The 12,006-nt window shown below is 47.9% G+C and overlaps 1 long non-coding RNA gene across 1 annotated transcript; it reads left to right on the plus strand.

Annotated features, from left to right (window-relative positions):
- Positions 1–135: 135 nt before the first annotated feature.
- On the plus strand, positions 136–10,288 carry LOC136048119 (uncharacterized). Its single transcript, XR_010622150.1, has 4 exons — positions 136–244; positions 7,506–7,622; positions 9,519–9,664; positions 10,220–10,288. It is a non-coding gene; the product is annotated as an uncharacterized LOC136048119 (long non-coding RNA).
- The last annotated feature ends 1,718 nt before the right edge of the window (positions 10,289–12,006 follow it).

The following is a 12,006-nucleotide window of genomic DNA, read 5'->3' on the forward strand; positions in this document are numbered from 1 at the left end:
TTGCTTAGCTTCAGCTGCTTGTTAGGCCCTGATCTCCATTTGATTTCAAGGTGAAACCAATGGGATTTTGCTGAGGCCCCTCTGTTTCAGTGTGGGTCTCACAGCCAAGCATGCTGCTGGAGGCAGGGAGAGGTCAGAGCTGAGCTGGCTCCTTCTGGCAGCACCCCAGTGCTGTAGGGAATGGAGGAAATGTTCTGCTACACGTGGACTCTGCTGGAGTGTCTTTGGGCTCAGCTGGAAGCAGGTGAGTCCGTGTGCACCTTCAGGCAATGTTTCATGTCCTGGTTGCATGCTCCTAGGTTGCAGATTAGCCGTTTGTTGGTGTGGATGGCTGAAGCTTTCCATGTCAGCTTTGCATGTGGTTTTCTTCTGCCCTAATTGAGACCAGAAATCCAATTAGACAATCATCCTGTCCTTTCTGAAGTCTCGGACTGCAGTGTCACCTCATCTGGGATGGTGGACGTTGTGCTGGTGATGGGACCAACTGGCAGCAGTGAGGTTCTGCCCTGTGGTAGATTATGAGACACAATTTTAACACCCATCCGTTACAGTCCATGTCAGCACACTGTGCTTTGCTGTTCCTATTAGGGACAGCAGACGTTCAAACAAGGGCTGCAGCACGAGCAGCCTCTTCACTGCTCCCTGTTGGACAGGACTTGTGATGGAGGGAGGGCTGCTGCTTGAAGGGGCTCCTGTTGGTTTGCACAGATGCTGTGGGTGAGGGGAGAAGCGATGCAAATTTGAGCAGCCCCTTTGGAAGTGGTGCTTCCTTGATTCAGAGACCCTGGGGGCCAGCGATGACCACCCCCTGCTTAGGGAGCTGAGGTTTGCTGCATCTCCTTTCTCTCCTTCTGTCTAGCTATAGCAAAACAGGAAATGGCACCAAATTAGCTCGGCATCTGTGCCTTCCAAAAGCCACAGCATGGCAATTGTAGGCACCACTTGTTGCTTTTTTCCTACCCTGCAGCTGCCGTGCGTTAGGGCAGCAGTTTGATTTGGTGTCTCAGCCTGCTTGCTGTGGGAGAAAGCAAGAAGGGAAAAAAACAAGGGAAGAGGTTTTAAGCTCAGGGCCTCCCATTGCATTGTTTTTGTCCTTTTCCCATCCTGGAAAAAGAATCAGAAATAGCTCAAAACCCCCCCCTTTTTTTTTTTTCCTGCACAATTTAATTAAGGCAGAAAAAAATGATGGAAACTGCACTGTCCAGCTTTGGTGCTTTTTCACCTCGTTGGGCAGGACAGGAACATTAAATTTGTGAGTGGAACTGTTCTGGTGGAGATGGGCTCCAGCCACAGCTGCAAAGGAGGAGGTTCTGGGCCCCTCACTACAAATAAAGATATTTGAGGTCCTGGAGTGCATCAGGACCCTGAGCCCTTCACTGCAGCACTGCTCTCAGTGAGTTCTCCTAGTCTGGGATTGCCCTGACCCAAGTGCAATATGCTGCACTTGGCCAGGTTGTATCTCATTATCATGTACCCACTTTTTGAGCCTGTCCAGGTCCCTCTGGATGGTATTCCTCCCCTCTGTTTTGTCCACTGCACCACTCAGCTTAGTGTCTGCAAAAGCGTTGAGGGTACTCTCAATTCCACTCTCTGTGCCATTGATAAAGATGCTGAAGAGCACCAGTCCCAAGATGGGTCCTTGGGAGGGGACAGTGCTTGTGACCAGCCTCCACCTGGATGTAGATCTGTTGACTATAACCCCCTTGCTATGACCATCCAACCCATTCTTTATCCATTCCTTCAGCCTTGCCTTAAGGCCAGCAAAATTCCTCTTGCCCCCGCGATCTGACCCAGTGCTTATTTGCTTTTGGCTGTTCTCCAAACACTCCTTGCTGCCAGATGCCTCCATTTGTGGATCCTTCCTTTCGAAAGCTGACGATGAGCGTTACATTTAAGTGCTGTATAATTTAAATATAACCCCAGCGTTTATTTGGGAGATGGAGGGGGGCTGCTGCAGTGCAATGGGGACCTGAGCCCCTCTGTAGGACCTGTCTGCTCCCACCCACTGCTGCCAGCTCCCTGTGCAGCTCTGGGCAGCCTGCACTGAGCGGAAGGACCGAATTCTTCCTCAGCCTTTCAATTAGCTTCTAATCCCTTCACTCCCATAAAATCTCAGCTGCTGGCTGCCCCTCTTTGTGTGTCTGCAGCAGCCACGAAAGCCGCCTCCCTGAGCATCTGTCTGTGCGGCTGAAACCGATCCCTGTGCCAATGGCCACACCTCTCTGCAAAGAACATGTAATTGCAAACTTTTTTTTTTTTATTTTTTGCTTCTTTCCCCTTTCCTCCCATTTAACGTAAAACAAGCAGACGCCCGTCACCATCCTCGGCTTCGCTCTGATGCAAGCTTTTTCCACCTGGCCAAGTCGGGTGTTCAAAAAATATAAATAAATGCAAAAAGGAAGAGGAGAAAAAAAAGAGGGGCAGGGTTGGGGGGGGAAGGCAGTCGGTAGGGATATTTTTAAACACATGACACAGAGGAGTGTGACACACTCGGTGTTCTCAGTGGGTGGGTGCAGTGTTACTGCGTGTTGTTCTTGTCGCTGGGCCCAGCATTACAAGGAGGTGTGTTTGTAGCTGTGCCTGGTGACAGCGTGTGGCACTGCTGCCTGGTCCCAGCGAGGGGTGGGGGCTGTGTGAGCACCGTGAGGATGCTGAGCATCTCAGTACAGATGCTTTACTGCCTTGATGTGCCCCGCTTCACTTGGGAGTGTTCAACCCGAGTAAGTTGGGATTGGCATTGCTGTTTGATGGTGAGCGGGATGAGGTTGCTGAGCACCTACGTACGGGTGCCTGGATGTGTATGTAGGCATATTTGCTCAAGTTATCTGGGGTCTGTATGTTTATCTGTCCACATCTGCTCGTCTATCCGTGGGGCTGGGCACCAGGAGGTGGCTCTGGGGACAGTGTCTCTGGGGACCATGTGCGGGAGTGATGCTGAAGGTGGCAGAAGCTGACGCTGGCCAATGTCTGCCCACGAGCTAGCGGTTTTATAGCCCTATAAAAGGCAGCTGACAGCAGAGGTTCCGATTTCGGAGGCTCCAACAGAGCTGGGAGGAGCTGTGTTGGTGCTGAGCCTCGGTGTGTGACGTCGGGAGGCAGAGCTGGGCTGGGATTCCCAGTGTGCTGTGGCAGGAGCTCACTGCTTGCTCACTTTCCTTCTCGGGTACCATGCACAGTGCCAGCCCAGGGCTCCGTGTGCTGCAGCACGGCGTGCGGAGCGATCGGTGCAGCTCGGTGCTCTGCTCCATGGCTCTCCTCCCTGAGCGTGGCCTCTCTCACTCACAGTTTGCTTTCTCTTCCCTGCATGTTTCTTGCCATGTCCACTCATGTGTTTCACGTTGGCAGGGGCCTGCACGCTTCTCTGGAGGTTGGCCAGGAGCTTTGGCTCAGGCTGTGCTCGCGCTCGCTGCTTTCTTGTGGGCAGGGTGGCACAGAGTGGGGCTGCAGGGCCGGCAGCAGCAGAATCCCTTACCTGAAGCCTGGAGGTTTCACACCAGGCTGGGGCAGTGCTGGGGATGCACCATCCCCTCCTGGCTGTGTGTGGCACCATTACTCTCGTCGTGTTGGTGGGAAGTCTGAGCAATGGGGTCAGGAGTGCTTTATCTTAGGCAGAACTCAGCCTGAGTTATGAGCTCTGAAATACAGAGATGGCCTCATCCCGGAGCGAGGCAAAGGCATGCAGGAGGAGCTGTTGATCCAGGCAGAGGAGAAGAAACCTTTTGAGGAGGCTGAACTCCTTGGAAGCATTCACCTTGGATAGGTGTTCCCAAAGCTGGGAATTACAGGGATCTTGTCCTGTGGCACATCTCCACATGGAAGAAGGGGAGGATCCTGCTGTAGTGCTCAGCACACAGGATGTGGCTCCATCACACGATCCTTGCATGGAGCCCAGCTGGGTGCTACGTGCTGCGAACGGGCAGGAGAGCAGAAGGCAGAGCCTGGTGTGGGCCCTTCTGCTCAGAACTCCCCGTGGAGCTCCTGCGCCTGGGTCCCCCACCACGACCAAGGGATCCTGGCTCTTTTTTTATGGAGACTCCCCACCGAGGTAGACGCTAGTTAAAAGGTTACTGCCCAGCTGTGAAATATGTAGACAGGGTAACAGCTAAATGGCGGGGTGACCTCATATCTCATATTTATTGACTAAATGTGGCTTGAACTAGTCACCACCAGTAAAATAAACCACAGCCCCAAGTGCTGCAGGAATATTCCATGGCAGACAGACTCCTGACTCCTTGTCACACTCTTTCTTTCACTTGATTAAAAAAAAAAAAACTTTATTTTTTTTAATACTAATCTTGCCTCATTTACAACACAGGGCCTGCAGAAACCCTTTCAGTGCAAGCTAATATTTTTTCCAATCAGAAGAGCTGGGAATCTCTCTAGTTTTACACTGGAAGAGAGGGGGAGAACAGCCCTGTGGTTTCTGCTATTGCCAGCACCCACCTCAGCATGGATGTGTGAGGGCTGATGTGCAGGGCTGTATCAGGGAGTGTTGGGGACAGGCTGGGTTTTGTGACCTCTACGTCACGGTGCTGTCACAGGGATGAGAAACAGGTCTGAAAGATCAGAAGACAGTTCTTTGGTTTTGTCTGGACAAAGGCACCATGGTACGAAGGCAAAGTCAGAGGAGAGCTGAACTCATTTGGCACCAGTTATGTCCTCCTGAGCATCTCTGCTTCGGTTCTCCAATTCTGGTTATCCACTTCTCATCACTGCACAGCAAAAATCCTGTTAAGTGTCTGCACTGTGCTCGTTAGCTCACGGTCATCTGTGATGCCCTAAGGGGACGGCAGTGCCACGACTACAGTGCTCTCAGCTGGAAAAGCCAAAGCACATTGCAGGTGTTGCTATAATGTCCTGTCTGGGATTACTGTGCTGGTCAAAAGTTCTGCTGCAGTGTTTCCCTTTGGATATTTACATGTGCATGGAGGGATGCTGAGTATTGGAAAAAAGACGGGCTTGGCACCGGGGTGGGATGCAGATGTTAAACCACCAGCCCACGTGAGCTCAGGCCGCACAGCAGCATCTCAGCTGAGCCATGAAGTGCTGCGGATGCATGGGATGGCTGTGGGGGAGGGATTGCCTGTGGGTTCCTAGGGATGTGCTGATACAGGGATGGGGGAGATGCCCTCCTGGTCGCAGCGCTCGGATCTTGCACTGCGTGCTGTTGCTGATAGTTTTCCAAGCTAATATGGAGATGGATATTGAGAGTCAGAAGGGAGAGGATGCTCATTCTTCTCTTGGAAATCGGGTCACTGAGACTTTGTTTTTTGGTAGAAGAAATGGGGGTTTTCTACTATCAGCTGGCATTTCGAGAGGGAGATAGGTATTATAAAGTCATTATAGCACTACTGCAGCATTCTGCATTTAGGGAAGCACTGTTACGGATGGTGGAGCTTGTTGACTGCTATTTTTAATCAGAAAAAAGTACCTTTTTTGGTTGCTTGCTGCTATTATTTTTTTTATTTTTGTGGTTTAATTCCCTCCCTCCTTGAGGAGGACCCTGGTTTGATTTGTTGGTGGCACTTAACTCTGCATGTGATGCACAGAAGTTGAAGGCTTTGCAGGGATGTGTTTGTGCTGTTCGGTTTCATCCAAGCCTCTTGCAGCCCCAGCTCTTCAGCACCGTAACACAACACCTTAGGGCTGGGGCTGCTGCATGTCCCCTGGCTCGGGCTGAGGCCATCGTGCTTCATGGTTTCCACCTGAGGCCATAAATCACGCTGGAGCTGGATTAAAACTTCGGTTAGATCCACTGGCAGTTTTGCTATTTTCACTGAACCTTGCGATGATTTGGACGTGAGCTGAAGATTTATGCGTATTTGCAGAGCCCACGGTTCCAGGTCAGGGCTTGGACTGAGGCACTACCAGGGAATCACTGCTTCCCTGAACATCTTTGGTGGCCTCTCTGAAGCGAGACGTTGCTAGGAAAATACATCCAGAGCTCATCTCCCTGCTGAGTCTCCTCTGAGAAGTGCGAGACTCGATAAAAAGGAGCCTGAAAATGCTGATACAGACATCGCTTGGGGAAATGTGCTCTGCTCTCGTTCTTAGCAAACGCAGCATTGGAGCCCACTTGTAATAATGCCAGGAGGAGTGCATGGGCATGAGCAGAAAGTTAAAAGTGGAACAGAATATAGGTTTTATTTTCCTTTGTCTTTTCTTGTCTCAGAGCATGCAGTCAGGAGTGTTTATGGCTGGGGTGGCAGGGAAAGCCCAGCTCTTTGTCCCTGACACCAGGACCAATGGATTGACATGATACCAGTGCTTGCACCAGGGTGGTGTCCCTCAGAGTCTTCTATCCTAGGGGAATCCTGATCTCAGGGAAGGTGCCTTGGGTAACCTGATCCCTCTGTTCCTTCTGGACTTTGCTGTATGAGCCCACAATGCGATGCACATCACCCTGTAACTGTCCATCATCCATCCAACTGTCCATCAGGCTTCTTTCTCTACTTACCCAGATGTTGCTGTCACACCATGAGTGAGGTCGTGTTTTGGTGCACAGGCAAGAGGATCGTGGCTGCATCCCTGGGGTGCTGTGATTGCAGACACTGCATCTCCCACGCAGTGTCCATGGCTCACATGTGCTGCCCTGCATACGCACACTCCAGCTCAGACTGATTCCCAAAGCTGCTCTGGAGGAATCAGAACTATAACAATATGGCAGTAAAAATTAATGAAAAGCCATCATTAAAAAAAAAAAAAGACATGGAAAAGCAGTTATTTATTTATACCTAGGGAACTAGGAATAATACACCTGCTTCGTAGGGATGGCTGGCATAAAGCTGGCATTGCATAGTGGTACTTAATAATTTTTTACCACACTTTATAGGCTCTTTCCTGCAATTAATGCTAAATAAAATCAACATTTCTCCAACTTGCATTTCTGGCTCTCATTAACTCCCTTCATGCCACTCACCATCTCTTTCCCTCTTGGTATCTTTATTTCTTTTGTATTTTCCTTCTAGATGTTTCTTTGCTGTTTGTTTCTCCATAGTGTCTGTATTCTTACCTGTTCACCTCATTTTTCTCTGATGCTCCAGAGCATCCCACCCATAAGCAGGGCTCCAGGAGCATCAGAAAGGGGCCAAGCATCCCTGGATGCAGCATCCTGGGTTGGGCTGGATCTGATGGAGGGGGAGGGAGATTGTGCAGCACCCTGGGACAAGGCTGCTCTGAGCTTTTGCAGGGGCTGTGGCATTATCCAACAGCTACGTGAAGGACTGAGTGCACTGCCACGATATGCCAGGCAGCAATGTCTTACCCCAAGACCTGCTACCTCAGTGTGAGCCTGATTTGTTGCCTTCACATGTCCATATCAGAGGTGGCAGCAGGCAGTTATTATATGTTTCTGGAATCTGATCTCAACCTAGACATAGTAATAATTTAATATTCCCTTGCATCTAACGTTTTCTTGTCCCCACATAGCCTGATTAAAGGGTTAGAGATTAATTTTCATTAATACTATCTCACTGGTTTTCAACTCTGTCCTTTAACCTTTCCAGATCTTCCCATTGAAGAATGAGGAGAGGAAAAACTCAGCAAGCTCTTTGAGAAAATAGAGGAACCTGAGACTGTCAGCCCTTCGTTGGAGAGGGATCTCTCAGCGCTGGATTTGGGATGTGAGTGGTTGTGGTGGCCTCTTTGAAGCCTGTCATTACTGGAAGTCTTCTTCCTACCTCTGTTCTTTAGGGTGAGTCAGTCTGTCCTCGCTGCCATCCTCCTGTCTGTCCAGGCTGAGCCATGTCTGTCGGTCCCTTTCTGTGGGGGCTGCACTGAGTTATTGCTAGCTAAATGAAATGCTTTTCACGTGTCCCTGTTGTCTTGAGGAGGCTGTAGTTCTGGTTTGTCAAGATGAAGCAAAAGGCCTAATTTTGGCACTGCTCTTTAACAGTTGTCTTGCTTGGACTCTGCTTGAGTTTCTCCATGATCAAAATAGGGCTGACACTAATTGCCTATTTGCAATGTATTTCCAGACGCGTGGCTGTAAAGTGCTGTATGAAAAAAACAGGCATTGTTATTATGAAACTTTCAGGAAAAAAAAAATTAATAGATTCATATAACTCCACAGTCATTAAAACAAACCTTATGTGGATGGAAGAGACCAGAGCTGAGTAAACTTTGAGCAAACACAGCCTTTCACAATGAAACACAAACTGGTTTTAATCAGTGGTGCCAAATAAGTTTTATTTTCCAAGGTTTCATTTTCTACCATCTCCTTCCTTCAGTATTATCAACTGCAGAAGGCAAGCACTGCCTGACTTCTGGTCTTAATGAGTATCTTTTTTAAACAACAACGACAACAACATGCTCTGCTTGGTCAGGTCTCCAGGTGCCTTCAGCTCTGCTAGGATCTCAGCAAGACTTTGTGAGCATGTCAGTTTGTCCATGGACCTTAGACAAAATTGGGCCTAGGCTCCATCAGATGGGAAGAGGGCTGCCAACCACCATCTTGCGTTCCACTTCTCCAGGGAAGCCATGAAGCTCTTTTCCATTTTGCTTCAGCCCAGGTTTTGCTTGTGCTTGTTTGGGAGGCAGAAATAGCTTTCTTCTAGGAGGGTGATGAGGAAGAGCTGGGAGGAAATGGCCCAGCCATTTTCAGGAAAGGCTGTGATGTCTGCTTGCCAGTTTGTAGGCAGTAAATGCAGGGAGATGTCTTGCAGTGGAGGGGGCTTTTGGATGACATGCACATCAGCCTTATTCTTGGCTAGGAAGCCTTGAGACTGTGCTACTTTCCCTAGCTGGAATATGTGAGCACTCTCCTGGTGATACCATCAGACCATGGGAACATGAACGAGGCTCTGGGATAATGTGCAGGTTCTTGGTAGCTGTAGGAGTGAAAGGTTGTGTAACAACAGCAAAAGTGTGCGTGTATTTGCAGTCTTGTCCCCTGCCAACATGTCTAGTTCCAGATCAGTAATGGTATTTTTTCACCTCCCTCTTTGTAGGTTCATTGGGATGTAAGAATATTTTGTTCTCAACTAAGCTAAGTCCATCAGTCTGCATTTGTTGCTGGCAAAGGCTATGCACAGATGCACATTAACTTTAAAGCAACTGCCGGCTTCTGGTGACGCTGAATTCTCCATTTTTCAGCCCAGCTGGCCGATGTATATGTGCTAAAAGTGGTGATCTTAGGTTCAAACCTAGCCCAGCCCGAGGTTCCTAACAGTGGCACAGACATTTGCTGTCAACAAATACTCACAAATGGTGATGACAGTGCCCTAAGGCAATTTCCTTCTAATGCTGCTTGAGATGATGAGTGACTCATACAAGCTTAGAAGCTTCTTCTGGGTTCTTTGGCTGGGTGGGATGTCCTGCTGATGCTCTGAGGTTCTTGCACTCAGGCAGGACTTGGTGTCCTGGCAGTGTGGAGGATGAGCAGCAGGGCATGGCTGAGCAAGAGACAAGGGAATGGCTGACAATACAGTAGAGAGATGAATTCTGGACTTTGCTACAAAAGACATTCCTCCTCATAATTTCTGCATTTATTATTTTTTTAATTTATGGCACTTCTGTAGATGAGAACTGTTTGCCAGAAACAGTATATCCTGATGGGAAAGGGAGCAGGAGTGAGGAGCAGTGTAACCCAACCTCATATCTGCTGCTTGTCTGCAAGGAGGTCTAGCAGCGTTCTTGAACCAGTGGCCAACAGTGTCACTTGCAGGTATTTCATGCTTCAGCAGCAGGTCACCAGGGACAGTTCTGTGTGGCAGGGGGTCCATCACTGAATGTGTCAGGAATCAAGTTGTCAAGTGCTCCATCCAATGTGACTCCAGTGTTGCTCATCGTGCTTGCCCCCTTCATCCAACTCACTGCTCCTGCAGCCATGCTAGCCAACAAATGCCATAGAAATGGCACGGAATGGACTCGCAGCGTGCCGGTTAATTAAGTCATAGAGTCATTAAGGTTGGAAAAGACCACTAAGGTCATCTAGTCCAACTGTCCCAGTCTGCTGCTTGCAGCCTGTTCTCATTTGCTTGCTGCAGCCCACATGGGCTTGGAGGCAGTAAGTGTGACTAGGGGGAAAATACCCTGCTCTTTGCAAAATTAGTTTCACCATCAATATATTCTGTTAAAAATATCGGTCTCTCCAAACTGAAAATATTTTGCTTTTTCCATTGCTGCAGCTTTCTCCCACTTTCCAGCAGTATAAATAGAAATGGGATGCTGATTTTTATTATTATTTTTTCCAATCCTTGGATTCTTGTTTTGTGAAGAGATGAAAAATTGCCGAGAGGTAAACAGATCTGGCGAAACGTTCGCTTGTTAAGAAATCATCTGACTCAGATATGAGAACATGGCAGAGCAACTCTGCCAAGGAATGGCCTTCTACAGTCAGTGAGTGGCAGAAAGGAAACGATTGTTCCTGTCTAACACAGCTCCAAATCTGCAGCTAATAGTATTCCTGGTGATCCCAGACTTGTGGTTCCCCTCCTCTCTTTCTTATTTGTTTTGCTTAGCAAAATCTGATTTGTTCTCTCCCTTTCATTCTCGTGCTTGACTCCTTTACTCTCTCGTTTAGTTCAGCTTTGCAAAACTGTTCTTCTGTCATCTTACACCCAGAATGCTTGGAAAGGTGATCGGCACCAGTAATTTTCCACTTGATGATGGGCTTTATAATAAATAATTAAAAAAGTAAAAAATCATAAATAGCAGCAGTATTAGTTCACTGGCACGCATGAAGTAGCTGTAGTTTAAAGTTTGGTGTAGAAAAGAGCTGTGGGTTTTTTTTCTTTTGATGATGCATCCTTAAAACCGTGTCTGTGTTATGCTTTTGCCATAATTAAATTACTGCTTGTAAGAACTTTTGCTTGGTCAAAAAGAGAAAAAAAAACACAATTACAATAATTCCACTTCAGTGTTTTCCATAAGATCCTGGCCAAGCTGGCCCATAACTAAGGCGAGGAGCACGGGGGAAAAAAAAAAGGTATGTATTGTATACTCACTTAAAACTTGGCTAGAAATGACCTTTTATTGTCTAATTTTTTTTTCCATGCCCAACTTGGCTACTGGAGACAAACTCATTGCCAAGTTTCTATAGCACGTTATTTTCCTATGTGTTATGTGTTCAAAAACATTTTCAAAAGCTTACCTCCAAGCATCCTACAAGGGTTTGGCATGGACAAGGGCAGAGAGTGTGGTGATGTGGATGCTGGTGGTTCAAAGCTAGAGATGTTTTGCCTGTGTTTTTTCCCACCCTCCCTCCTGTCCCCTGTGCAGTCCAACATGGAATGCTCTCCAAATGGGCTGTACTAGGAAATGAAGTGAAGGCAGCACTGTGATGGTAATGTAAACCTCCCTTTGGAGCCACCCCAAGCACCACGTGGGCCCCTGCCTGGGGCATGGTGACACTGGTCAGGGGCACTCAGTCCCTACACTGGTCATGGGGACATGCCCTGTGCTGGGTCTGAACACCTCCATGGCTTTAAAGACAAACTGTAAGGGACTGATGCTGAGTGAAAGCTGAAACTGGGCTCTTGAAGAAGGAAGACCAAAGCCCCAAACCATCTCTGGTCACTTTGTCTCATCCCTCATGACCTGCGATGTAATTAACACTTCAGTCGTGTTTAAAAATAAGAACTGCAGCTTCTGGTACTTTTCAAACTCAATTTCTGAGTCCTTCGTTCACAAAATGGGCATATTCTTATTGGGGATTTGGGATTGTTTCACTTCAAAAAGGAAAAATAAGGACTTTAAAGTTTGATGTGTTGCTTTTTCTTTCGTGGTTGTGCAGTTTAAGCTTGCACTTCACTGCCTATGCCCCAGAGAACTGTTTAATTTCTTTATTTTTTAATGTGTGTATATTTGATTTCATTTGATGCTCTTTATTGAAGTCCCATTGTGATTTTTTTTGTATGGTGTTGCCAGTGCATCTGAATTACTACAGCCAGAAAGACAGCTGCCCAAAAGCAATACTGAGGGTGAGACTTTCATAGCTTAGATTTCCTGTACAAATTTTGTCTTCTGTAAGCTATACAAAGGTAGAACTTTCAGAGACCCCAGTCC

This window comes from Cyrtonyx montezumae, unplaced genomic scaffold, assembly GCF_038088225.1.
Source record: "Cyrtonyx montezumae isolate F1298 unplaced genomic scaffold, pur_monq_1.0 scaffold_19, whole genome shotgun sequence".
NCBI lineage: Eukaryota > Metazoa > Chordata > Aves > Galliformes > Odontophoridae > Cyrtonyx > Cyrtonyx montezumae.